Source organism: Symphalangus syndactylus, chromosome 6 (genome assembly GCF_028878055.3).
Source record: "Symphalangus syndactylus isolate Jambi chromosome 6, NHGRI_mSymSyn1-v2.1_pri, whole genome shotgun sequence".
Lineage (NCBI taxonomy): Eukaryota > Metazoa > Chordata > Mammalia > Primates > Hylobatidae > Symphalangus > Symphalangus syndactylus.
The window spans coordinates 73,410,629-73,438,336 of record NC_072428.2 but is presented as its reverse complement, the minus strand read 5'-3'; the positions used below and the strand labels follow the sequence as shown (position 1 = coordinate 73,438,336).

Genomic DNA, 27,708 nt, shown 5'->3' with positions numbered 1-27,708 from the left:
CATTATTCTACCCCAGCCTGGTTCAAATATACAACTAAGAGAAATGATTTACAGTGTGTACAAACTGAAAACATACTCTCTGAAAAAGGAGTCAGATTAAAAAAAGAACTTACATTGTATGATTTTATTTACCTGAATGCAAAAACATAAAAAGTAGATTAAGTGGTGTCAAGGAATGGGGGAGGTTGAATGGAGAATAAATGTTAATGTGTATCGGGATTCTTCTGGAAGTGTTAAAAGTGCACAGGCAGTAGAGAGCTCTGATGCCTGCACAAGTGTGATACACTAACAATCTCTGAATTAAATACATTAGAACATGACTTTCACGGTAAGTGAATGAATTTCAACAAAACTAGTACAAAAAATTATTGATGTTCTAGTGAAGATTCCACAATAATTTATTAATTAAAATAACTTAATTAACAAATGTACACATTCAAGGTGGTTATCCCATTTATTACCATAAAGTAATTACATTCCATGAAGTTACAATGAGCTCACAGGCTCTCACACGTAGGGTCTTAGGACACTATTTGCCTCATATATGGGAGGTCACAATAAATCATCATGAAACCAACTTTTCATGTACAACCAAAGCAAAAGAAAGGCCTCAGAGGGGAAGAGAACGAGGAAGGAGGAAAACCATAGATAAGAGAACCTTTAGAAATATCAAAAAAACTCACAGATCCATTATCATAATCCAGAAACACCCCAACCCGACCCAAAGGCCTTTGTACATACTGAATTAAAGGTGGAGAGTTGATGGAGAGACTACAGTGATTGCTCCTTTTTGAGGAAATTAAAAAAAAATGTTTCATCAGAATCAATAACGATATTGGCATCTGCAGTCCTGAAATCTCTACAGACTCCCAGAATCCAGCTGGAGGAGAGGGTCACATCCACCTCTCAGAAATGCCTGTGGGAGGTGAATGCTTGTGCTCCCCACACAGCAAAGCTCTCCACTCCCTGGGGATCCACGGGAGCACTGAGATGGTCATCTCCAAATATCACATATCTCACATCCTCAGAAAGGCTTATATAGCAAGGAATCATTTCCGTGCTCAGAGCATTATCCACTGACAAGGAAAAAATATTATATTAGTGAGTGCTATGAGGGACAGAGGCTCTGTGCCCAATTATTCACTTCATTTGCTCTTCCTCCAAGAAAATACAGAAGGAAGGAAAGCAAGAGAGTTTAGCCCCATGCATGCATGAAGATGAAATGTTATTACACCTCTTCAGCACATACAATTATGTATTATTCCTTAAAATCAGAGAAAAAATGTGACCATATAACTGGGCGAAGTAATGATTTAATGTCTATCTCTGCATAGTTTGTTTCAGGACATATCTAAAATGTTTTTTTTTCTTCAGTAGAAAAATCTTCTTGTATTATTTGTGTTTAAGATCATCAACAGGTAGACATCAATTTGCTGTGATGTGGGAATTTATTGGAATGTAAGTAATGCCTGTTATAGTCTCAAACATAAAAAATTTGGTAGAAATTTACACACGTAAAATTTATAAGTTTCTGAAAAGAATACTCTGGCTTTACATTATCTGTTTAGCTCCTGATTCAATCTACTCTGGGTTCCTGCCCTCTGCTACTTAGACCTGCTCTCTAGAATGGGCCTAACATGGTTCAGCCACGTTCACAGATCCCTCACTTTTCACTTGTTTTGAGATGTATCTGATGGCATTAGAATTGTCCTGATTATGGATATTTCAGTCATTTTCTTTGTTGATCAAAATGTTCTGATTTTGTAAATAATAAAGGTTACTTGTAGAATGCATGTAAATGCACATAGAATAGAAAGAATTAAAAACCATTATGACAAATCTAAGCCTTCAAAATTGAATTAAATTGAATAAACAGGAAATACTGATGCCACCATGAGAACTAGTGTCTTCATAACTACATGATCTGAATATTCTTTGTCCTCTTATTCTGCAGATAAAGTGTGTATCTTTCTTTACATTTTCATCAAACTGTAAGTCAGGAAATTGAGTTTTCATCATTGTAATATTACTATGCAGGTAGAGAAGATGCACATGTTTTGGAAAAGTATGTATTACCTACATGTCAAAACTAATAAAACTTAAATGGAAAAAGCCTCAACCAAGGGACCCAATAAGGAAATAATTTGAGGCTGGACTGTGAAGCAGCTGGCTCTTGCCTCTGAAGTTGTTGAGCATGTCTAGGACTCCAGTTATGCGCCATGAAGTGAGCTCTGGGTTCACTGGCTGGGGCTGTTGCATCTGTGCCAAATCAGTCCTGCAAAAAAAATGGCCTCAGCTATAGTTCCAAGCCCAGAGTTAATCATACAGTCATACGAAGATATCACATTTTCATATAAGATGTTTCCTCAGAATTCTGCCAGTTTTGGTTAACTGGTTGTACATTTTATTCCACACTCTAGGGGCCATAAGGATGTTACTTTTTCTAAATTTTACTTCCATAAAAACCCAATTTCTCCAGATATGTTATTCTCAGACATTACACAACTTCTAAAGTCATAAAAAGTCATTGCCTCCCTCTGCCCATCACACCCCCTGAGGGTAGGCAGAAATCTTGGGAATATTTCAGAGAGCAGAAAACCCAGACAAAAACTTTGGGACCTCAGTCTGCAACTGTCACTAACGCTAGTCAGTGTGTAACAGAGAATGTTCACTGAGACAAAAGGCTTTAATCTTTTGTGCAAATCAAAGGAGTCTAATTCCAGCCTGAGAACCCTGCTGGTGAGGGTCCTGAGGCAACCATTTTCCTGAGGTCTTTCCTAGAACTGGGTGTACGGTGATGGGGCAGGCCCAGGTCATTGATGCTTTTAGGAACAAAACATCCCTCCTCAGCCCATCCTTAGGGAATCTCTCTCCTCCCTCTGTCTTTTTTTTTTTTTTTTAACCTCCAACCCCTCTAGAGTAGAAGATGCCTCTATGATTCCTCAGAGTAATTTTGTATTAAGATCTGTGGGGTATGGCTGGTCAGGATGGATGGATCGGGAGAAAAAACTTCCAAATGGCAAAGTGTTTTTATGTATATTTTAATTCATACAAATTTTAAGATGAATATTTTCCAGACCAAAGAGAAGAAGACCTCAGGCCCTCTTTTGAAACAAAATTTGAAATAGCTCTGACAACGATGTTAGTCCTCAAAATGCATACATCCCCTTCATTCACAGGAGAACAAATTTTCAGAAATAGCATTGTTTTTACTGTAAACTCATCTTGCTGATACATTTCCCACATCCTGCAAAAAAAAAAAGATAATGTTAATTATGAGAGATTTTTCCTTCTGCATCTTTTCTCACACTCTTGTTTCTTTCTGTTTTAGTGTTTTAATAATGTATATCTTTTTATTTCCTGCTAAGGAATCATTCAAGGCTACATTAATAACAGAACCTCAACTAAACAATAGAAAGCTTCATCAGTGGGCATTAGGAAGAAAGGAGCTCAGCAAGAGATGGTGGAGTAAAGCAAGGATATCTAGGCTTCCAGTGTCATTAATTTCCTAATCTTATTTCCAAGGAAAGTTCTGACCACACATGACAACTCTTAAAACAAAACAGAGAACCATATGAGAAACAGTACATGGACATTGATGAGCAGCTTTGAGAAATCTTGCCCAGGCAAGGGGAAACCCCTCAATGTCTTCAGCAAATCACTGCTGTCTGGGACATCAGAGTGAGGATGAACTAGGGCATGTAAATGGAGTATTACTAACCTTCCCCTGGCCTAGAGTTCTAATGATTTTGGATGATCTCTCTGTGTGGATAGCACTCCAAATTATATTGAAGAGAACTTTGTTATATGCTATCAGCTAAGATGGCAAAAATTTCCCAAAGATTACCAAAGTATGCAGTAATAAGTGAATGGAGAAACGTAATGGTGGAAGTCAGACAGCATGTGTCACTTAGCTTAGAGCAGTGACATATGCAGGTGATATTTGCATGTCCTGGCAGCACTGTCCAGCAAAGGCTTCCTGTCTCTGAGGATGGACCCTCCCTCCTCACATGGAGCAGCTCCCCGTCAGGCATGTGGCATGTCTCCCACAGCTCTCTGTACGTGTCTTTCATCCCTTCTAAATGTTGGGTCGTTCTCACTTGACTGTCTTGTAGTTGTTGGAAAAGCTCTTTCGCTTCTCTTTCCAGTGCCTGCAGATGCAGTTGCTCCTCCTCTTCTAGAAATATATGCATCTTTTGATATTGAATACTGATTATCCTCTTCCTTAATGACACATAGTGCTGCAGAGATGTTTGGTTAAAAGGATTACACGTTCTCACTCTCAATAGAAAACTTCAAATAATTATATGCTGGGTGTAATCAAGCAACTTATAAACTTTCTGCCTCACTCTTGCAAGCAGTCTTGAACATTTTCTATCTTCTTCTGTCCATCTTTGTCAATGTTTGTATTCTCTCTCCCTTTTTAAATCAAACCTATATAAAGACTCCTGGTTTCTATCACTGTGATGCTTCTTCACAGTTGTTATTGAGTCAATTATTTCCTCTATTAATCTCTCTTTTAGGATTTTTCCCTGTCTGATTCGCCTACATGTTAAAAAACATTTAGCCATACACCGTATTATGCAGTTTCTTTTTACTTTTACCTTATTTTTACTCTATATACTATTCTATTGCTTTCACCTTCCTCATTCCCAAACTTAGTGAAATGTTGTCTCATCTGCGGTGTCTGAAAAGATTGATACCAACCTTCAAATTTGAACTAGAATACACATCATGCCATTTATCCAATATACTAGAATTAATTTGGCTAGCTTGTGTGGGCTTCTCTGTTTGCAATTCCTATTATATTAATTGAAATCACTACATTTTCTGTGGATGAAATCACTGTCTTTCAACTGGTAGTTTGAATTTAGCTAAAAATTATAAGCTAACAGTGTGTTTATTTGCATAAAAACAAAGAAAACATTTTCATTTTTACCTCTAACGAATGAAATTTGCTAGTTTCCTGATTTAGATTGTTTCGTGTCTCTTGATTGATTTTCCATAAATAGTCTATTTCCTTTATAAGTTTCTCCTGCAAAAGAAGCAAGAAGCTTAGCAATAATGAAGACAGTATAGTAGATTTCATCCCCTTATCAATAAAAAAAAGGCTGTCATTGAAAGAAACATAAATTAAGTTAGAGTGGAGTGATCAGATTTTTCCAAATTAAACACATTTGGTTCTAATCATTGGGATGTGAAAAGTGATAGAAACATAATAGAGAGTTTTAAGGGACCCTTCAGATAATATCATCAATTTTCTGAGAAACTGGCTTTTATATAACCCGACTTTGAACAGTGTTCTTGGTGCTGGCCACCTGCTCCACAGCTCCATTCTATATGTTTGAACAATGTTTCTAAGGAAACCTCCTTTAGTGGAGTCTCAACACAGCTATGATTAGAGTGCCAAATTAGTCAGCAACATTGAAAGGACACATTTATGTTATCATGATTGACATGGAATTATCACCACCTCCACCATCTGCATTCTCATCACCGTCATTATCATAGGCCCTCATCATTCTTATTTGGGAATCTACATAATTCACACTGCCTTAGAGGCATCACGTACCCTGCATTCCTCAGCAGCCCATCCTATTGGGCTGTGGCTGTGAGCCATGTGCTCTGGTGACTCAGAGCAGGGCCCACAGAGCAATCTCTTGTCAGCCTCACAGAAGAGCTCCTTAGCCTCCTCATGGAGCACACCGATATTGTGTGAGCTGTTGATGTTCTGAGGTCTGGTCTGTCTGGCTAGGGAAGCCAGCTTTTTGAGTGCCACACTGGTGTTGAAGTTGGGCTTCTCTGAGATTTGTCTGCACAAAGGGCAGTGAATTGGTGCTCTGCCTTCTTCTGAGCAGAGGCAGAGGCAGGGCCTGCAAAAGCTGTGCCCACAGTCAATGGTGACCGGGTCTATGAGGTATTTCAGGCAAATGCAGCAAATGAGCTCATTCTGGAAGACTCGCAGGGCGTCTGAATCCGTGTTTCTGAAAATTAAAAAAAAAAGTGAGAATTTCTTTCTCTTATTTTTATTTGTCCCGATGAAAAGGAAAAAAAGGCTGGTGGACAATTTTCCTTGTCTACTTGAGCTCTGTCCAATATGTCTAATAAGTTAGCTCCAGTACAAACTGAGACATAGTAAATGCAAACATACGGGATTTATAAAGTTTTCCCTCAATAGTCGTCGAAGATTCAGTCCAGGACTCCCTGAGATACCAAGATCCTAAGATGTTCAAGTCTCTTATTAGTAAATGGTGTGGGATTTGTATGTAACCTAAACCTATCCTCCTGAATACTTTATGTCTAGATTACTTTGAATGCCTAATACAATGTAAATGCTGTATAAATACTTGTAATGCCATACTGTTTAGTAACAGCAAGAAGATTAAAAATATGTACATGTTTGGCAGGGCGCGGTCACTCATGCCTGTAATCCCAGCACTTTGGGAGGCCGAGTCGGGCAGATCACGAGGTCAGGAGATTGAGACCATCCTGGCTAACATGGTGAAACCCCGTTTCTACTAAAAATACAAAAAATTGGCAGGGCGTGGTGGCACCTGCCTGTAGTCCCAGCTATTCGGGAGGCTGAGGCAGGGGAATAGCTTGAACCCAGGAGGCGGAGGTTACAGTGAGCTGAGATCGCACCACTGCACTCCAGCATGGGTAATAGAGTGAGACTCTGTCTCAAAAAAAAAAAAAAAAAAAAAAAGACAAAAAAGAAGTACATGTTTAGTACAGCTGCTTTTTTCTCCCTGTAAATATTTTTTATCTGAGATTAGTTGAATTCACGGGTATGAAACTTATGGATATGAACAACCGTGATGCAAATGAGAAAATGAGACAACGGTCGTCATGACATTTTTGTTAAACAAGCCGTGCTCTCAATCATTCCCAGTTACTTAGACAAGCTTAAAGCCTGGGCGGAGGGTAAAAGCTGGGATGATTTCTGAATCACTTATATAAGCTAATCAACGAAGAAGCACATTCTGAATGTCATCCTGTCTCTGTCATTCTATCTCTCTCAATGATTCCTTGATGATAATATATGAAAGACACTTAGTATCTATGGTATTATTCTATACTCCCTGCCTCCAAACTCACCTAAGAAGTATGCTCAGACAATTATAAATAAAGTAGGTTTTATCTAAGATTGATTAATCAGAGTGGACTGTCAACTCCTAAAATTATGAATCATTAAATTTGTCCTTTTAACTTTAATATCAAAACTCTTCCTTCCAATATATTAAATGTAAATAATATCTATTATTTTTAATTAAGAAAGTTTTTTCCCATAGTCAATTCAGATGATTAGAGAGAACACTTTCACATTCTGAAATAGCCAATATTTCACCTATAATAATTAACAAGAATGAATCAACAATTAATTATCTTCTAAAATAACAAAAAAAATGAAGATATGTATTAGGTTTGCCACTCTACACTAGAAAATCCAGAAATGCAGTTAATGGAAGCGTGGCCGCCAATTCACCATTCTCCTTAGTGACTTGGAAGTTGCAGCTTCTTGGGAGCCCTTGCCAGTTGGTTAGATCTATTGATCTATTTTCTTTCTTTCTTTCTTCCTTCCTTTTTTTTTTTTTTTTTTTTTTTTGTTGTTTTTGAGATGCAGTCTCACTCTGTCACCCAGGCTGGAGTGCAGTGGCGCGATCTCAGCTTACTGCAACCTCTGCCTCCCAGGTTCAAGTGATTCTCCTGCCTGCCTCAGCCTCCCGAGTAGCTGGGATTACAGGTGTCTGCCACCGTGACTGGCTAATTTTGGTATTTTTAGTAGAGATAAGGTTTCACCAAGTTGGCCAGGCTGGTCTCGAAATCCTGACCTCAGGTGATCTGCCCATCTCGGCCTCACAAAGTGCTGGGATTACAGGCATGAGCCATGGCACCTGGCTGTTATTTACACAATAATTATGTCCATAATTATCTTTAATAGTGCATGAAAGTTATTTGTAACACGGTTGCCATACTAACAGATTTTGTTGTCTTTTACCATGATTTAATAAATCACCATGTTTATACATAGATACATGTTTATACATAAATCAACTATGTTTATACATAGTTGTATTCATAAATTATCTAATGTTTGGGGATTTAGGTCATTTCTATAAACGTAAAATTAACAAACCTTGCTAGAATTTGAAAAAGTAGAAATCTATATAAAAGTCACCATTTACATTTGAAGAGACATTTAAAAAATTATAAAATTCATAAAAGCCAGCATATCCTAGAAAAAGATGAAGTGGCTGTCTTTTAATCAGTCCATGGCATTGCAAATTAGTATGTTTTCTGAAGTGTCATTTCACCAGCATTATGCTTCAAAAAGTATATCCAATAACGTTAAGAAAATGTAATAATAGATACATATATATGCAGACTTTTCCACAAATCTTGTTCTCTGAAAACAGATTCAAACACTACTTAAGATGTTGCATGTTATCTACCTAAGTGTAAAGAAGAAAGACTTTCTGGTATTCTCACTTCTCAATAAAAATTTGATTCTACATTTTGTAGACTGCCCTGTATTAGACAGAAATAAACAATAAGCAACTTATGAGATGCATATGAAAGAATAAAATATAGTTGCAAATTTTAGTGCTAGAAGCTGAAAAAGTTATCTATTTTACTACAAGTGTGTTATCATGCAGGGTAGGTAAGAGAGAAAAGGCAGTATTTCCTTACCTAACCAAAAAATACTCTGTCATTCAAGTGAAAATATCAGACATTTATTGATCACCAATTCTGTGCTGAAAACTGTTCTATGTGCTTCACATGTTCTAACTTGCTTAATTGTTGCAGCAACCCCATAAGATAAATAATATTTTATACTCATTTAAAGATTAAGAAACGTGAGAACAGGAAAGTTTAATAATTTGTCCATAGGCATACTCAAATTAAGTAGGAGAACTAGGGTTTGAAACCAGGCAGTCTGTCTCCGAAAACTGTTTTCCTTTCAGTGACATTAAATATGTTGCCAAAGTATCTTCCTAAGCCACCGTGTTACATACAATATTTTGAGGGGACGCTTCTTGCATGCTGGCAGAATTGATTGAAAGTTGACAAAGCCTTCAAGTATTGTGCAGGCTTTGGTCCACTTTTTTGAATAATAATATGCACACTGTCCTACATCTACCATACTGTCCAACCCTCTATCAATGACATCACAAAAGGCCTGTGGGCATGCTCGGCCAAACCCCATAACAAAGGCATTGTGGAAATCCTAGTGTGCAGTGCAGCTCTGCTTTTCAAAGCACAGAATGTCTCAGGAGGTCTCTTATGTGCACTACTCTGACTACTCACAAAATAAGTGTCTGCTATGGACTCTCCATACTGGTAGAGATTGGAGCCAAAATTGTAACAAACCTGCACGTTCTGCACATGTATCCCAAAAATTAAATTAAAATTTGTAAAAAAAGGGTAAAAAAAACCCAAGATTAAGTCCTTAAGGAGCTCATGGTCTAGTAGTTGAGACAAAGGAAGGGACAGTCATCCTAAAAGTCTTCCTAAAAGAAATGACACCTAAGCTGAAACCCAAAGGATGAGAGTAGTCTTATATTTTCTGATAGTAAAGTCTAAGTGACAGCAGTTGTCATGAGAAAAGATGGTGGGGCCTGGCATGGTGGCTCATGCCTGTAATCTCAGCAATTTGGGAGGCCGAGGTGGCTTGACCGGTCAAGCTGAGAAGTTCGAGACCAGGCTAGGCAACATGGTGAAACTCCATCTCCAGAAAAAATACAAAATTTAGACGGGCATGAGGGTGCATGCCTGTAACCTCAGCTAAGTCTTAGGCTGGACGCTTGCCTGAGCCCAGGAGGCTGAGGTTGCATTGAGCAGGGATTGTGCCACCGACTCTAGCCTGGGTGACAGAGTGAGACCCTGTCTCACACACACACACACACACAAAATATTAGTTCTGTTCTCTTCCTGGGTTGATATCCTTCTATTCTATCTAGGCCAGAATGCTTTCTGAAATGGAAATGTGCCTATATTCCTACCTGCTTAACCTTATTATGGGATTTTGATAAACTACAGGAAAGTAGTTACACTCCTCTCGATGTCTTCCAAAACATACTTGATGTATTTGGTGCTAAGTGTATGAATTGTTCTTCCCACAAATGCCTTGGATTCTAGTAAGGGTGAGTGCCTTGTATTTCTTTAACTTGCCACAATCATCTATACTTCTATTATTTTGTATAACATGATTGTCAGTGGAAATATAAACAAATAAAATTACTTTGAAGCGCTGTGGCATTGCCCAATAGAATTAACATCCACAAATTTTATAACGCAGACATTCCAGTTATCGGAAGATACTGTCTGGAAAGAGAATCTATTGGCTATTTACATTAGGAGACATGTTCACAAAATCAAAACACAAAAATCATTCCAAGTGTACAACAGCAGAAAATGAACAAATATATATCATTATGCACCATGTATCCAACTTTGGGTTTTCCACTACAAACTCACTCTTGATTGTTTACATAAATAGATCTGGACTCTTTAAATATTTTTTTCTTTGCCACGTGTTAAGATGTCAGTCTGTGTGAGTAGAAAGCATTGGAGAGAAATTCCAAAAAAGCGCTTCCAATCTGCTTTGGAAATGACACCTCCAGTGTCTGGCCCAGAGGGCATACAGGGATACACCAATGCCCAGATTGTGTAGTTCAGGCAGTTGCTATAGCATCCACTTCCGGAAGTTCATGGTGGCCAGGAGAACTGAGCAGCCACGAGCTTCTCCTGATACTGCGCTTTGCCAAATCTGAAGTGGAGCCTGTCTGGCATGACATTTCTTTGTAAACAGCTTTACAAGTGGCCCAGAAGGCAAGTTTCTGGGGAGCTCTGAAGTGTGGATTTAAAGCAAGTTGTTCAAGCGCAACAGCACAGCGACTTCTTAACATTCAGTGAGGCCAAGGGGTGAGGGGACTCTTCATTGGCTACTCCAACTTCACCCTGGACACAATGGCAATTCCTTATATGTGCTCATCACGTATTATTTAGACTTCTCCTTACATTCTACTGGACAATATTTCCTTGCTCAAATGCTGTTATAATTAATCATTCTTTATATTAACTTTCCCTATTCACATTATTATATGTTTTCTCTGTCTTGACAGACCCTGAATGTTCCTTTCATTTGAATAAATGCTATCCATCTATCTATCTATCATCTATCTATCTATCTATCTATCTATCTATCTATCTATCATCTATCTATCTATCTATCATCTACTTACTTATCTATCTATCTGAACACTTAAAGACCAGTGGAAAAAAATCAAGTACCACAAAACTATACATGGTATGATTTTATTTTAAAAAGTTCAAAACTACCTAAAGCCAAACCATACAACATGTAAATAATATAGCCATGTGTGATAAAATTATAAAGAATAAGAGAGGAAATAAAGATAAACACAAAATTCAAGACAGTGAAAAAGCACAACTGTTATTAGTGCACGGGGAACCCAAAGATATTGGAAACGTTATTTTCTTAATATGGCTAGTAGGTTCACAAATGTTCATTACTATTTTTCTCTATACTTGTGTGTTATATTATAGTCTTTTACATAAATAAAATATTTTAATAAAAAATAGTGATTTCTTATGCTATAGAGTGATTACATATACTAAAAGTGTAATTTAATCAGTGTCCCAACTAGTGCGCTGAGATAGTGATCCTCTCAGCCTTGGGAGGCCAGGCAGGGCGTGAGGCCTCTGGCTTGGAGCAGTTGCGCATATTCCGCAGTGTGTTCTGTGACAAACTGTTTTCCCATGTGTGAAGCGACATGGACACATTAGACTTGATTCCTCGAAAATGCCAGATGAGAGTTTTATGATATTTCTCCATTCCCCTTGGATTTAATACTGACTTTGATTCTTCTACTTCAGAATAATCTTGTATAATTATAAATTTTGATTTTTTATTTTTAATCCACGAGAAAATAAAAGAAAAAATATACACTAAGACAAATACATGAACACTCACATAACTATATATACTATCCATCTTTATTTCTAAAATACTAATTTTAAAATACATCAATATACCCATCATGATTCTTTCTGAGTGACATACCACACAAATTCAATATGGGTTCTCTAAGGAATCCTCTTAGGCTACTTGTTTCAAAGCCTCTGAAGCTGCCTGCCCAGTGAAGGCTGCAACGAAGCTTTCTCTTCACTTCTCCTTTAGCCTTGCATGGGTCCACTTTCCTTTCAATATCAAACAGAGCATTAGAAATTCCTGGAAATGACTCCCCTGAATACTTGCTGTGGCTGCCTGGAGCATAGATGACATACCTGTTGATAAAACAGTATACTGTTTACTAGTTGCCCAAATGATACGGAAGAGGAACACAAGGGCACTCTACAATTCTAACATTGAATATTTCTAATTTAACAATTTGAACCAGCCACTTGTCAACTAAACTTCCACATTAAATCAACTCTAAAGACTATTATGGTCAGGTGCGGTGTCTCAAGCCTGTACCCCCAGCATTTTGGGAGGCCAAGGTTGTCGGATCACGAGGTTAGGAGTTCGAGACTAGCCTGGAAAGCATGGTGAAACCCCGTCTCCACTAAAAATACAAAAAATTAGCCAGGCATGGTGGCACGTGTCTGTTGTCCTAGGTACTCAGGAGTCTGAGGCAGGAGAATTGCTTGAACCTGGCAGGCAGAGGTCACAGTGAGCTGAGATCATCCCATGCCACTGCAATCCAGGCTGGGCTACAAAGCAAGGTTCCATCCTTTAAAAAATAAATAAATAAATAAAATGGAAAAGACTAGTTTATGAAATATGTGTTAATTAATAATATTTGACTTCGAACAAATAACCTAAAGTGGTAAGTGGTTCAATGCTACAACAGTAACAACGATAAAATAACCACAGCAATCGTGCTGGGTAATAAAGTATTTACTTACAATTTTTCTAATTCTTCAAGATAAACTACACACAGTTGATATTAGTATTTCCCAGAGGAGGAAACTGAGGTCTGAGAAATCGAGTTGCTAAATAGTTTGTCTCAAGGCACATTACAAGTAAGTGCTGATTTTTTAATATATCATAATAAATGATAGCACAACTGTGATCCTTAAAGTCCTGCTTGTGATTAGTCAACCATCTATTGTGTTTTTTTTGTCCTTTTTAAAAAAGCCACACTACCATGTTAGCATACTTAACATAAAACATGAAGAAACATCAAAAATAATTTTGTAATGTTTCATATGACCACGACAGATGAATGTTTTATGGAACAGGCAAAGACATTTTCATATCATAGACCTAGAAAGGAAGGACAAACTCTGAAGAGAAAAATAAGGCCAGGAGCGGTGGCTCATTACTGTAATTCTATAAATTTGGAAGGCTTAAGTGGGAGAATTGCTTGAAGCCAGGAGTTTGAGACCATCCTGGGCAACATAGGGACACCCTGTCTTGACAAATGAAAGTACAAATATTAGCTGGGCACTGCGGCAGCGATTTTGGAGGCTGCGGTGGAAAGATTGATCAAGCCCAGGAGTTGGAGGCTGCACTGAGCTAAGATTGCACACTGAACTCCAGCTTGGGAGACAGTGTGAGAACCTGTCTCTTAAGAACAACAACAAAATAAGCTGGGGCGATGGGTAAGTTTAAAATATGCTGCCATTGGCCAACCAATCGAACTGTTGAAAACATGCTCTTACTCCCAAGCCAGACACTTTGATAATCCCTGGAGAGAAAGATGGAGCCATTTCTGGCTGTCCAATGACCTAACCCCTATCAATACATATAAGGTCAACCTGGGGATAGTCAATGTTTGGCAGAAAAAAATTACAATAGTCAAGATTTAGGAAGAAAGACACCTCTAAATGTCAAAAATATGAAAAAGAACAAATAAAGATGTGTTGATTATATACCTTACATATAGAGAGATTTACTGGGTTTTGTGTATACATACACAAAATATATTTAAAATAGGAAAAGGGCTAGAATTATACACACAAGAATATAACCATGATTTCATATTTTTCTGATGGAATTAGGCAGCTATTTACTTTCTGCTGTGGCTTTCTTGATCTTTACAGTTTCTAAAATAAACATTATTTTAAAATAAGAAACAAAAAGATACTGAAAATAAAGATATGCAAAAATTATATTACATTGTATGAGAGAATATTATATTTATCATTACTACATATATATTGAAATTTTCTATTGGCTTGCAAAAAATCATCTATGATATTTTTCCACAGTACAAAAAAAAAAGAAAAAGTGATACTATAACAGGGAATCATTTTTTCTTTTTCTACCTATAAAAACGTCTATCTGGTAACGCTAAGGATCAATAAATGCTCATTACAGAAACATTGGTTGATTATTCATAATTCTCAATAATATTGGAATGAGAAATAAAATGAATATAGTTATAACTTCATGAAAATGCATTTCTATAGACAAAATAAAAATTTCAGAACAAAACTGAACTTAGTCAGCTCTGGGGATTGGTTCCAGGACACTGACAGAGATCAAAATTTGTGCATACCCAAGTCCTGCAGAAAAGACATGTATACATGAAAAGTAGGCCCCCCCCTTCTGTGGAATTAACAAGCTGAATGTGAAAAAAACACTAAACAAATCAAATTGATCTATCAGAATAATAATCCAAATTTTAGTGTAAATTATTTAATATTTCATCTTTTCAAGTGATTTTCTGAATAATGTAAGTCCAGCATTCTCAGAGTCTGAAAAGACTTTCTGGATTACCTTGCTCTGCCTCAGTGAGGAAAGGTAGTTGCGGATGTGGAATGTGGAGCCACATCTGACCTCCCTTGTGTTAACTGGCCATAATATAACTCTCACCACATGCCTAATGCCCTTTGACAGCCTGGTCTTCATATTGTTAAGACAATGAAGTAGGCAATAATATAAAACAAAATATTTCTGAAAAACATGGCTAAGAGTCCCAATGGAACGTAACAGTTTTGCTTTATTTTGTTTTGTTTTTTAGAAAAACATTCATAATTTTCTTACTTTACACATTTTTCATTAGTTCTTTATTGGCCACATCTGAGGTTCTCAGATTCAAGCTCATGTAATGAGTATCATTCTGTGAAAAAAGTTCTAACATGTCAAAGCTAAAGGAAAAATAATTGTTGAGGTTTGTTCCATAGAAATAAATTGACTCACTTAAAAGCTTTTTCTTCTGGATTTATGTCCTTCCTACTTTGTGATATTTTTTTTAATTGTCAAATAAAAATCTGTAAATATCCAATAATCATATGATGCACAATGATAAACAATGCCATACGAAAGTGCTCAGCAAGCCTTCCATATTCGTGATTGTTTTTGAACTCAGGCAGGTGAAGTAGTAGGAGGTGCTCCTTACAATTTTTGTTTTGCAAACATTTATTTCTTCATTTAACCCACGACCACAACCTTCCTGATTCACCAAAAATTGAGTAAATAATACTTGTTTTTTTTTTTTTTTTTTTTTTTTTTTTTTTTGAGACAGTTTCGCTCTTGTTGCCCAGGCTGGAGTGCAATGGAGTGATCTTGGCTCACCACAACCTACACCTTCCAGGTTCAAGCAATTCTCCTGCCTCAGCCTCCCGAATAGCTGGGATTACAGGCATGTGCCACCATGCCCGGCTAATTTTATATTTTTAGTAGAGACAGGGTTTCTCCATGTTGGCCAGGCTGGTCTCAAACTCCTGACCTCAGGTGATCCACCCACCTCGGCCTCCCAAAGTGCTGGGATTACAGGCATAAGCCACCATGGTTGGCCAATCCTTGTTCTTATGAATCTTTTTTTTTAAAATTTTTTTAAAAGTACAAACAAAATGATGTATATCAAACATATTAGGATGGTTGCACATGGGAAGACGGAGAATAGAAATAGGGGGTGGGAATTAAAGAAAATAAATGAGAGAGGGACTTTGTATGGATCAATGATAACAACTCAATCTTCTATTTGACAAAGAAGAAGGAGAAGGAAGCGGAAGAGAAAGAAAGTGTGATAAAGGATCAGAAAGGGAGGAAAATATAAAAAATTAGAGTATGACTCCAGGTTAGACCTGTTTTGTTGTCGCTTGGTTGGTTGGTTGCTTTGTCTGTTGTATTTTTCATATGTTTCACCATGTTGGCCAGGCTGATCTCCAACTCCTAGCCTCAAGTGATCAACCTGCCTCAGCCTCCCAGAGTACCGGGACTACAGGCGTAAGCCACCATATGCAGCCCCCACATTGCTTCTGGCCTCTGTGGTAGACCTCCCAGACGGGTGGCCGGGCAGAGGCCCTCCCCACATCCCAGAAGGGGCGGCCAGGCAGAGGTGCTCCTCACTTCCCAGACGAGGCGGCTGGGCAGAGACCCTCCTCACTTCCTAGACGGGGTGGCGGCCGGGCAGAGGGGCTCCTCACTTCCCGGATGGGGCGGAGAGGCAGAGGCGCTCCTCACATCCCAGACGATGGGTGGCCGGGCAAAGGCGCTCCTCATTTCCCAGACAGGGCAGCCGGGCAGAGGCGCTCCTCACTTCCCAGACGGGGCAGCCAGGCAGAGGCACTCCTCACTTCCCAGAAGGGGCGGCCGTGCAGAAGCGCTCCTCACTTCCCAGACAGGGCGGCCGGGCAGAGGCGCTCCTCACTTCTTCCCAGAAGGGGCGGCTGGGCAGAGACGCTCCTCACTTCTTCTCAGACTGGGCGGCTGGGCAGAGGTGCTCCTCACTTCCCAGATGGGGCGGTCGGGCAGAGGCGCTCCTCACTTCCCAGACTATGGGTGGCCGGGCAGAGGTGCTCCTCACTTCCCAGACGGGGCAGCCGGGCAGAGGCACTCCTCACATCCCAGAAGGGGCGGCCGGACCGAGGCGCTCCTCACATCCCAGACGATGGGCGGTGGGGCAGAGGCGCTTCTCACTTCCGAGGTGGGGCGGCCAGGCAGAGGCACTCCTCACTTCCCAGACAGGGCGGCCAGGCATAGGCCCTCCTCACTTCCCAGACGGGGCGGCCGGGCAGAGGTGCTCCTCACTTCCCAGATGGGGCGGCTGGGCAGAGGCACTCCTCACTTCCCAGACGGGGTGGCCGGGCAGAGGCGCTCCTCACTTCCCAGATGGGGTGGCCGGGCAGAGGCGCTCCTCACTTCCCAGACTATGGGTGGCCGGGCAGAGGTGCTCCTCACTTCCCAGACGGGGCAGCCGGGCAGAGGCGCTCCTCACTTCCAAGGCGGGGTGGCCAGGCAGAGGCGCTCCTCACTTCTTCCCAGATGGGGCGGCCAGGCAGAGGCGCTCCTCACTTCTTCCCAGACGGGGCGGCTGAGCGGAGACACTCCTCACTTCTTCTCAGACGGGGCGGCCGGGCAGAGGCGCTCCTCACTTCTTCCCAGATGGGGCGGCTGGGCAGAGACGCTCCTCACTTCTTCTCAGACGGGGCGGCCGGGCAGAGGCGCTCCTCACTTCTTCCCAGACGGGGTGGCCGGGCAGAGGCCCTCCTCACTTCTTCCCAGACGGGGCGGCCGGGCAGAGGCGCTCCTCACTTCCCAGACAGGGTGGCGGCCAGGCAGAGGGGCTCCTCACTTCCCGGACAGGGTGGCCAGGCAGAGGCACTCCTCACATCCCGGACGATGGGTGGCCGGGCAGAGGCGCTCCTCATTTCCCAGACAGGGCGGCCGGGCAGAGGCGCTCCTCACTTCCCAGATGATGGGCGGCTGGGCAAAGGCGCTCCTCACGTCCCAGATGGAGCAGCCAGGCAGAGGCGCTCCTCACTTCTTCCCAGACGGGGTGGCTGAGCAGAGACCCTCCTCACTTCTTCTCAGACGGGGCGGCTGGGCAGAGGCGCTCCTCACTTCCCAGATGGGGCGGCTGGGCAGAGGCACTCCTCACTTCTTCCCAGACGGGGTGGCCGGGCAGAGGCGCTCCTCACATCCCAGATGGTGGGTGGCCGGGCAGAGGCGATCCTCACATCCCAGACGATAGTCAGCCGGGCAGAGGCGCTCCTCACTTCCCAGACGGGACAGCCGAGCAGAGGCGCTCCTCACTTCCCAGACGGGGCGGCCGGGCAGAGGCGCTCCTACTTCTTCCCAGACGGGGTGGCGGCCGGGCAGAGGGGCTCCTCACTTCCCGGACAGGGTAGCCAGGCAGAGGCGCTCCTCACTTCCCAGACGATGGGCGGCTGGGCAAAGGCGCTCCTCACTTCCCAGATGGAGCAGCCGGGCAGAGGCGCTCCTCACTTCTTCCCAGACGGGGTGGCTGAGCAGAGACCCTCCTCACTTCTTCCCAGACGGGGCGGCCGGGCAGAGGTGCTCCTCACTTCCCAGACGATGGTGGCTGGGCAGAGGCACTCCTCACATCCCAGGCGGGGCGGCCGGGCAGAGGGGCTTCTCACATCCCAGGCGGGGCGGCTGGGCAGAGGCGCTCCTCACTTCCCAGATGGGGTGGCGGCTTGGCAGAGGAGCTCCTCACATCCCAGACGATGGGCAGCCGGGCAGAGACATTCCTCACCTCCTAGATGGGGTGGCGGCTGGGCAGAGGAGCTCCTCATAACCCAGACGATGGGCGGCCAGGCAGAGACTCTCCCCACCTCCCAGACGGGGCGGCGGCCGGGCAGAGGCTGCAATCCCAGCACCCTGGGAGGCCAAGGCATGCGGCTGGGAGGCGGAGGCTGCAGCAAGCCAAGACCACGCCACCGCACTCCAGCCCGGGCAACACCGAGTGAGCGAGACTCCGTCTGCAGTTCCAGCACCTCGGGAGGCCGAGGCGGGCAGACAACTGGAGGTCAGGAGCTGGAGACAAGCCTGGCCTACATGGCGAAACCGCGCCTCCAGCCAAAGGAGAAAAACGAGGGAGGGGTGGTGGCGCGCGCTGGCAATCCCAGGCAGTCCGCAGGCCAGGGCAGGAGAACCACGGGAGCTGGACGCAGGAAGTCTGCAGCGAGCCAGGGAAAGAAAGAAAGAAAAGGAAGGGAGGGAGGGAGGGAGGAAGGAAGGAAGGAAAGAAGGCAGGCACTTTGTGATATTTTTAACAAAATCATTTTCTGTATGCAATACTAATATTTAAAAAGATAAGTTTAAAAAAATAATTTGGCAAAATAAAGTTTACCATCTTTAAAAATAAAAAGTTGGTCCTCTACATACGTGGGGTTCTTTCCTTCAATACTGTATTTTATTATGTTTTCTTAAGACATGGAATTTTGCTCTTTTGCCAGGGTGGAGTGCAGTGGCTTGATCATACCTCACCACAGCCTCAAACTCCTGGGCGTAAGCAATTCTCCTTTCTCAGCTTCCTAAGTACTTGGGATTACAGTGAATAACACTGGATTTTCTACCTATCTTTGCTTGCTGATGTGAAATCTACAGATCGAAAGGGCTGACCGTATTTTTTAAAAACATTGTGCTTAAGTAGACCTGTGCAATTCAAATCAGTGTTCTTCAAGTATGAAATGTGTATTTTAAATTCCTATAATATGCAAATGAAGAACAATAAAATACATAGCTACCATTTTTTTTAAATCTTATAAAATACTATTCTGCTAAAGCTTATGAAAGCACATAAACAGCTGCATGTGCCAATGGGATAAAAGATAGTGATTTTTATTTACATCGATAATAACTTACTGATAAACCCAGGTATACAAATATAGGCAAGACTTTCTTCACCTTAGGTCTCCTAGTAATCTGCTCACAGAAATAATATTAATATTAAATTAAAATAATCTAGTAATGTTTAGTAAGATGCCTGACAAATTATAAATATTTACCAAGTGATAACTATCAATATTCTAATTTTTAAAGCTAAACCTAGTAGGAACACAAAACATGGTGCTTATTTCAGTCTTTCTACAGTATCTGGATGCCTGCTATGAATCAAACACTCCCTGCTTTCACAGAACTTACAGTCCAAAAGGAGTGATGGGGTTGCTATTGCAATAAGAATGATTCGATCTAATTGAAAGTGTATCAACAAGCTCTGAGTAGATGAACAATGAGTCACTGAATTCAATATACCATTCTGTCACAATGTAATTAACTAATGAGAAACCATCATTACATTATGAAAGCATTAATTATTATATTCATTCATTTATCTCTTACTTTTTATAATGTAGTTTTACTAACAGTTGGCATTTAGAACTGGCTGATCACCTCCTGTGAGCCAATTACTGTTTTGAATGTTTATACAATACAGGATTTTTAATCTTCAGAGCAATTCTGCAAGTTGGGCAGGCTAGTAGCCCCATTTCATAGAAGAGATACTAAAGGATCAGGAGTTAAATAACTTACCTAAACTCACACTAGATAGTTTTAGAATGAAATGGGAGGTCTATATTGTTCTTTCAACTGCACCCTATTGACAAAGGAAAAATAGGAATAACTACAACCCCCATAATTTGGATGTCAGCTCTATTCAACATTTATGAATTTAGCATCACGAACTCAGATTTTGAAATAGTATATAGTAAATGAAACACAGACTATCTGTTAGCAGCTCTCATAAACAGATGAGACAATCAAATAAAACATAATTTCAATAAAATGCTATGGGTTTCTGAAACAAATTCACAATCCATTGCTACAAATACAAAAATTGATGTGGCTACACACATGTAAATGCACAAAGACACACACACACACACACACACACACACACTTCTCTTTCTCTGTATCCTATGTTAACACCCTGTATCCTTTGATACAGAGGAAAGAAGTCATACAAGAAAAGCAGGATGAAGACATGTCTCTTCCGTAGATTTCAAAGTTTGGTTGAGAAATTCAACATTCAACTTAATTTACTTAGTGAGAAATTACTATTATTACGTGCAATGCACTGCTCAGGTGTTTCAGGAATTGTAAACATCTTATAGAGACACAGACTGGATCTTTACTATCATTTGGAGAAAATGAAACAAATATAGAAATACTCAAGGAAGAAAAAGCTGTGTGTCCTTAACAAACCATAATTCAAATGATGAGGCATTTTGTCAGGGAGAGAAAACATCATTTTTCTTTTAAAGATAGAAAATCAGCTTCATGGAATCTGCTTACATTTTCATTCTCATTGTTGACCTTTTACCCACATAAAAAAAATTGGAAAGAATTGTGAACAATAAGGAAATAATTCTCCCAATATTCCTCTGAAGATAATGCAGTGCTTATACTAACTGATTAACTCCCTTTAAGTTTTTCCTATATTTGTTGAATAAAATTAATCAAATTATATATACATCTTTAAATTCTTTCTGCTTACTTCATGTTTTGTTGTAAATGTCTTCTTATATTATACCTCTAATAATATTTTTTCTTTTTTATGGGACGGAATCTTGCTCTGTCGTCCAGGCTGGCCACCTCCTGGGCTCAAGAGCTTCTCCTGCCTCAGTCTCCTGAGTAGCTGGGATTACAGGTGCCTGCCACAACACCTGGCTAGTTTTTTGTTTGTTTGTTTGTTTGTTTGTCTGTTTTTTTTGTTTGTTTTTTAGTAGAGATGGGATTTCACCATGTTAGCCAGACTGGTTTCGAACTCCTGACCTCAGGATTTTTGTCTCACCCACCCAAATAGCTGGAATTACAGGTGTGAGTCACCACACCTGACTCTAATCATTGATTCTAATGATTATAAAATGTTCTCATTGGGGAATATCGACTTCTTTAGTAATTTCTCTTCTCTTAGGCAGGAGGTTACTTTGAAATACTTGCTATTATCATTTTAGAACTCAAGTCTTTTTCAAAGCAGTCTTTCTTTTCCAAATTTGATACTTTTTCTTAAGAAATAATTCAAGAAATGAAAATACTGTGACAAAATATGGAACTTTGTGACAGTTCTTGGACACTTTAGAAATATATAGCTATTACTTTCAAAAATATTAATATAATGCACGATATTATCAGAACTCCATGGAGAGCAAATGCTTCCGTGTACCAGACAGAGCAATGGGCACAACCAAGGTGTCAATTGTTATGCTACTGTGAGCAGCAGAACAATAGCAAAAGGGTTCTATCTAATCATTTCAACATGGCAGCAAACTTTTTATTAGGATTTCTTGCTAATATCAAAATATTCAGCTAAAACAATTTTGTTTCCTGGGAAATGATATAAAATATCAGTAAGCATGATAAAATACACTATCACTATGAAATGCAATAATTACTGCGTGAGATAAACAGGGTTTCACAGAAAGATAAAGTCTTTGTTCACAAAGAGATTCTCAGATTATTTGAATGATATTTAATAAACTTAGAGTTGACCCTTGAACACCATGGTGGTTGGGGTGCCGAGATCCCATGTAGTCAGAAATCAGTGTATAACGTTTGACTTCCTCAAAACTTAGCTGTCAATAGCCTACTGTCGACTAGAAGCCTTAATGATAATATTCACAGTTGATTAATGCATATTTTCTATGTTATATGTATACTCTATTTTTACAGTAAAGTTATCTAAAGGAAAGAAAATGTCATTAAGAAAATCAAAAGAAAAATATATTTAATATTCATTAATGGAATACTAAATCTAATTAGTGGAAGTGGATCATTATAAGAGTTTTCATCCTGATCATCTTCATGTTGAGTAATCAGAGAAGGAGGAGAAAGAGGAGGGGTTGGTCTTGCTGTCTCAGGGGTAGCAGAAGCGGAAGAAACTCCAATTATACGTGACTCACATAGCTCCAACCAGTGTTATTCAAGGGTCAACAGTATATATAGGTCAAAAGTTTTAAAACTATATTCTCTAATTTTCTAAATAAAATTAAACTACATTACATAAAAAAAATTAATAGAAAATTTCTTGGAATTTCAGGCAGGTAAATTGGGGCGGGGGGTGCTGGAAACTATATACTAGATAAACCATTGTACTATTGGATTTCCACTTAGTTCACATATGTGATTAACACACATATGATGAGAGAGGCAGTGCTTAGAGATGTAGCAGAAAAGGTAGCATAGGGTAGTTCAAGATGGGGCCTAGATGCATGGCTGAAGAATCTGTATGGATCATTTACTAATTCAAACATAAAATGAATACTATGAAGAGAAGAGATTAAAGGAAATTACATATACATTCTGAAAGAAGTAAAGATTTCCTGATGGAAAATAAAAACAAATAATATTAAAGACACTCCCAAGTACTAAGAAAGAAATTGGCTCTGTGTGAAAGAGAGAGATATCATCAGCTAAATTATTTATAAGTCATCTTGATGCTTTAAAAGTGATATCCTAAAGGATGTAACTTACGATACTTTTTTCTTCAAAATATCAAGTGCCTACTGTGTCTTAATAAGCATTCTAAGCCAATGCAGAAATGAACAAATGAGACAGATTTTCTTGCACCTAAAGAGCTAATGAGGTCGCAGGGTGAGAAACACAAGTCAGCAAGTCAAAATACAACATTGAAAAAGTGAAGCTGGCACAGTGGCTCTGGCCTGTAATATCAGCACTTCAGGATTCTGAAGCAGGAGGATCACTTGTGCTTAGCAGTTCAAGACCAGCCTCAGCAACAGAGAGCCCATCTCTAAGAAAAGAGAAACAAAATTAGCTGGGGTTGTGGCATGTTCCTGTATTCTCAGACACCGGCTTAGATGAGAGGATTGCTTGAAATTGGGAAGTCAAGGCTGCAGTGAGCTGATATGGCACCATGCTTAAGCCTGGATGACAGAGCAAGACCCGGTTTTGAAAAAAAAAAAAAAATTGCTAGAGAAACGCATTGTGATAAGTGCTTTAGAGAAAAACACAGCAGGAAAGGAAAATAAATAAAGTATCATAGACAAAATTGATTTTTGTTTTGTTTTGTTTTTGTTTTTGAGACAGAGTCTCGCTCTGTCACACAGGCTGGAGTGCAGTGTCGCGATCTCAGCTCACTGCAAGCTCGGCCTCCCGGGTTCACGCCATTCTCCTGCCTCAGCCTCTGGAGTTGCTGGGACTACAGGCGCCCGCCACCACGCCAGGCTATTTTTTTTTTTATTATTAGTAGAGACGGGGCTTCAGCGTGTTAGCCAGGATGGTCTCGATCTCCTGACCTCGTGATCCGCCCACCTCGGCCTCCCAAAGTGCTGAGATTACAGGCATGAGCCACTGCACCCCGCCCAAAATTGAATTTATAATATTATGATCAGAAAAGACCTAGTATAGAATATATTTTGGCAGACACCTAAAGGAGGCTAGAAATGAAGGCGCGTGGCTATTTCATGTATTTCAGCTTTTACCTAGCTTTTTAGGAAGTGACAACTACATTAAAAATATCTAAATGTAAACTGATTATTTCTCCACACCATATTTGCCCCCACTGTCTATTATGAAACTTCTGATATAGAGGAGAAGGAATGAGAATAGAGAAAACTGAAGCCAGATCTCAAGGTTGAGAGTAACTTACTTACGATCAGTAAAGTCTCATAATATGTATAGCAATTTCAGCATGGTAGGTGAGTGTTATTCCGTGTGAAATGAATCAAAATCTTACTGGGAATACTGAAAGTAAATACGTCAAGTGTATATGGAGACCAGAGACAAGTGCTCTGCTGCCTTTGGCCCAGAGCACAAGCAACATTTTAAAGCTTCATTACTTGTTTCTCAATATAAGAGGAGAGGAGAATGTCTGCCTACTGACCTCAACAGCCTCCTCCTGCAACTAATATCCTTCATTCCCCTTGTCCCTGAATTCCCTTGACCCGCCCCTCCTTCATTTGATTGGCTCTGTGTACTTGTTAGAATCAGAAGATCTGGGGGAACTGTGGCTTCTGAACATGTACACTAGACTCTACCCATATCCAGCCCTGTGACCCTACAAACATGCTCAACTGAATTTTCCTCCCATAGAGGTACTCTTCCTGCTGAGTTTCTCTCCTCTGCTCCTAGAGCCAAATGGCATCTCCTGTCCTATCCCTGGATGGCTTAACCCAGGAAAATTCCTGGATCCAAGAGGAGTCAGAAAAAGGAACGGTGGCCTTGTGGGTGCTGAGATTCTCATAGAGATAAAGGGGATATCCTGAAATCTAGAGTTTCTTCCTTCCCTTTTCCCTCCCTTACAGCTTCTGCTGCTCCTGGGAGCTTTGCTCTATCTCTCATCCAGCTCAGACTGTTGCTGAGCCTGATAGTCTTTGCATAGCCAAGGTGGTTCTTGAAGAACTCTTGTCTGCACGAGGTCTGAGCTGCTTCTCCAGAATCTGCAGCACGGGTTTCCATAACTGCATGAAGATCTGGAGCCACCGGTAACTAGGCAGAGAGTGTTCTCATGTGTCTGAAATGGCATGTCACTCCTCTCCATGAGCGGTAGAATAAATGCATTCAGATGAAGCCCTGCCATCATTACTTTGTCAAGTAGAAATGCATTTCAATATATCTCAGAGCAACATGCCCTACACTACCGTGGCCCAGGGAGATCCCTGAGATGGAGCTTTGTAGACTTTCCCTCCTTTACCCATTGAGCTGGGATGAGCAATGGCAGGCATTATAGGAGGGAATCTTACATCCTGTGGTTGTTGAGAGGCCTTTGAAAGCCTTCATCTGGAGCATGAGGAGCAGGAGAAATGTCCCTTCTGGAGTGGAGGCCGACAGTGTTCTTAGATTAAATTCTTACATTACAATAAAAGTGAATCGCCTGGGCACGGTGGCTCATGACTGTAATCCCAGCACTTTACTAACCACTCTATTAAAATGCCAAAAAAAAAAAAAAAAATTAGCCAGCCATGGCAGTGGGCACCTGTAATCCCAGCTACTTGGGAGGCTGAGGCAGGAGAATTGCTTGAACCTGGGAGGCAGAGTTTGCAGTGAGCCGAGATCACTTCACTGCACTCCAGCCTAGGCAAGGCAATAGAGCAAGACTCCATCCAAAAAAAAAAAACAAAAAAACTTCTGTTTTGAAAAGACTTAATCATCATCTACCTTAACACCCCCCTATGCCCCCTGAAATGCAGTCAGTTGAAAGAAAGGGGTTGGTCTTCAGAGATTTATATAAGGACACTTCAAGAGTCAAGCTCATTCTTCTCCAGAACCCACAGAGTGTCTTTGCAACTGGCCTTGGAGACTTCCAAAAGCTACCAGCACTGCATGGTGAGGCTCTGATCCCTGAACTGAATTCATCTTATTTGACAGCAGGCTTTGGTGAGAACATAGATATTTTTCTGAGGTAAGCACACGATTTCCAGAGTAGGAGCTACTATTAGGTTACAAACCAAAACAAACAAAATTTGGGGACTTTAATTTATCTGCAAAATTAGATTTTTTTAGATGAAATGATCTCATTTTCAGAGTTTTAAGAACGGCTCCATTTCTTTTTTAAAATTATTCTCAACATAATCTGTAGGTTTACAAGCTCCATTTACTTAACCTATTTACAAATTAACATTTTCGTCATCTGTCTTGCTACATGTTCCTCAAATTAAGGTTATGATTAATTTTTTACTTAATGTATTTCTAAGTTATTTGTATAGATTGTAAGCGTTTTGCAACAGTTTCCAAATATCTAGTAGTTTTTTAATCTCTGTGGGTTCTATAAATGGCTTATGGGTGTTGTAATTTATGTGTATAAATGTGTTACATTCTACCGTACTAGTGGTAATGTGCCTGTGTTACAATGTATGGCTATATATAGGTAGAGAGCGCATTGGATGATTCGGGCAAACATTTTTTTCTAAAAAATGGTAAAAGTCTCTTCACAAACTTCAGTCTGTCAAAGAAAGCAAGAAATGAGTATTTCTGCAGAAAAGTCTCACTGGCAATCATGCAGAAATGTCAGAAATAGAGGGATCATATATTTATACAGTGTAGAAACCAGGATTTAGGTTGTTCATTTCTTTGTTTCTTTGTTTGCTTTAGACAGGGCCACCCAGGCTGGAGTGCAGTGGTGGAAATAAGACTCACTATTGCCTCTACTTCTCACTTCAAGCAATCCTTCAGCCACATCTCCCAAAGTAGCTGGGACTACAGGTATGGGCCGTCATGTTCGGCTGTTATACACACATATATATTTATAGAGATAGGCCGACCTAGACATTTTGCCATGTCGCCAGTCTAGAACTCCTGAGCTCAAAACACCCTGCCTGACTTGGCCTCCCAAAATACTGTGATTTACAGGCTTGAGCCACCTTGCCTGGCCTACGTTTATTTTTCCTCTTTTTTTTTTTTTTCATAACATACATTTAAAATTCTGACTTACTGTCTAGTGCCTATTATTATTGCGTAATACTTACTCGTTTTCTGACTGCGTGAAAGAGTAATGATAATGCTTCCAAAGAGCTTAGAAAATATTTCTATCCTTTGTGTACTCTCCTACAGTTTATCAATCTTTTTGTAATTTTAATTACCTGTCTTTTAAAAATGTCATAATATTAACCAGTACATCCCCAAATTAACAGACAGTAAAGGAACAGTAAACACGCCAGAAAGTTTCTGTTGATTGAATTAACAGAGCAGCCTAGAAAAGCAATGATTGTTTGTTTTGCCTTGGAGAAGTGCCTTTACCTCGATTTGTCTGTTTTATCTTGGAGAGTAAAGGCTAGCTTTTTCTGATTTGACTCTAAGTATGAGTTCTGCTCTAACATTTTCAAGCAAGGTCCTTCTGGAAAAGTCACGATGGATGGTTGTTACAGTTAAATGAAAAAGTGACAGTAGAAGAGCTTAGTTCGCTTGCCTTCTCTAAACCAATCACTGGCAATTAAGAGTGTTACTGATTCTCAGACAATTCAAGACTCAACCCTTGAGTTTACAGGTTGATGAAACCTTTGAAGCCCAAGCAATTTTGTGGACACTAACCC

The 27,708-nt window shown here is 40.4% G+C and overlaps 1 pseudogene; it reads right to left on the bottom strand.

The window, feature by feature from the left end:
• Positions 1-525: 525 nt before the first annotated feature.
• LOC129485344 (putative tripartite motif-containing protein 64B) lies at positions 526-27,495 on the bottom strand (annotated as a pseudogene).
• Between the last annotated feature and the right edge of the window lie 213 nt (positions 27,496-27,708).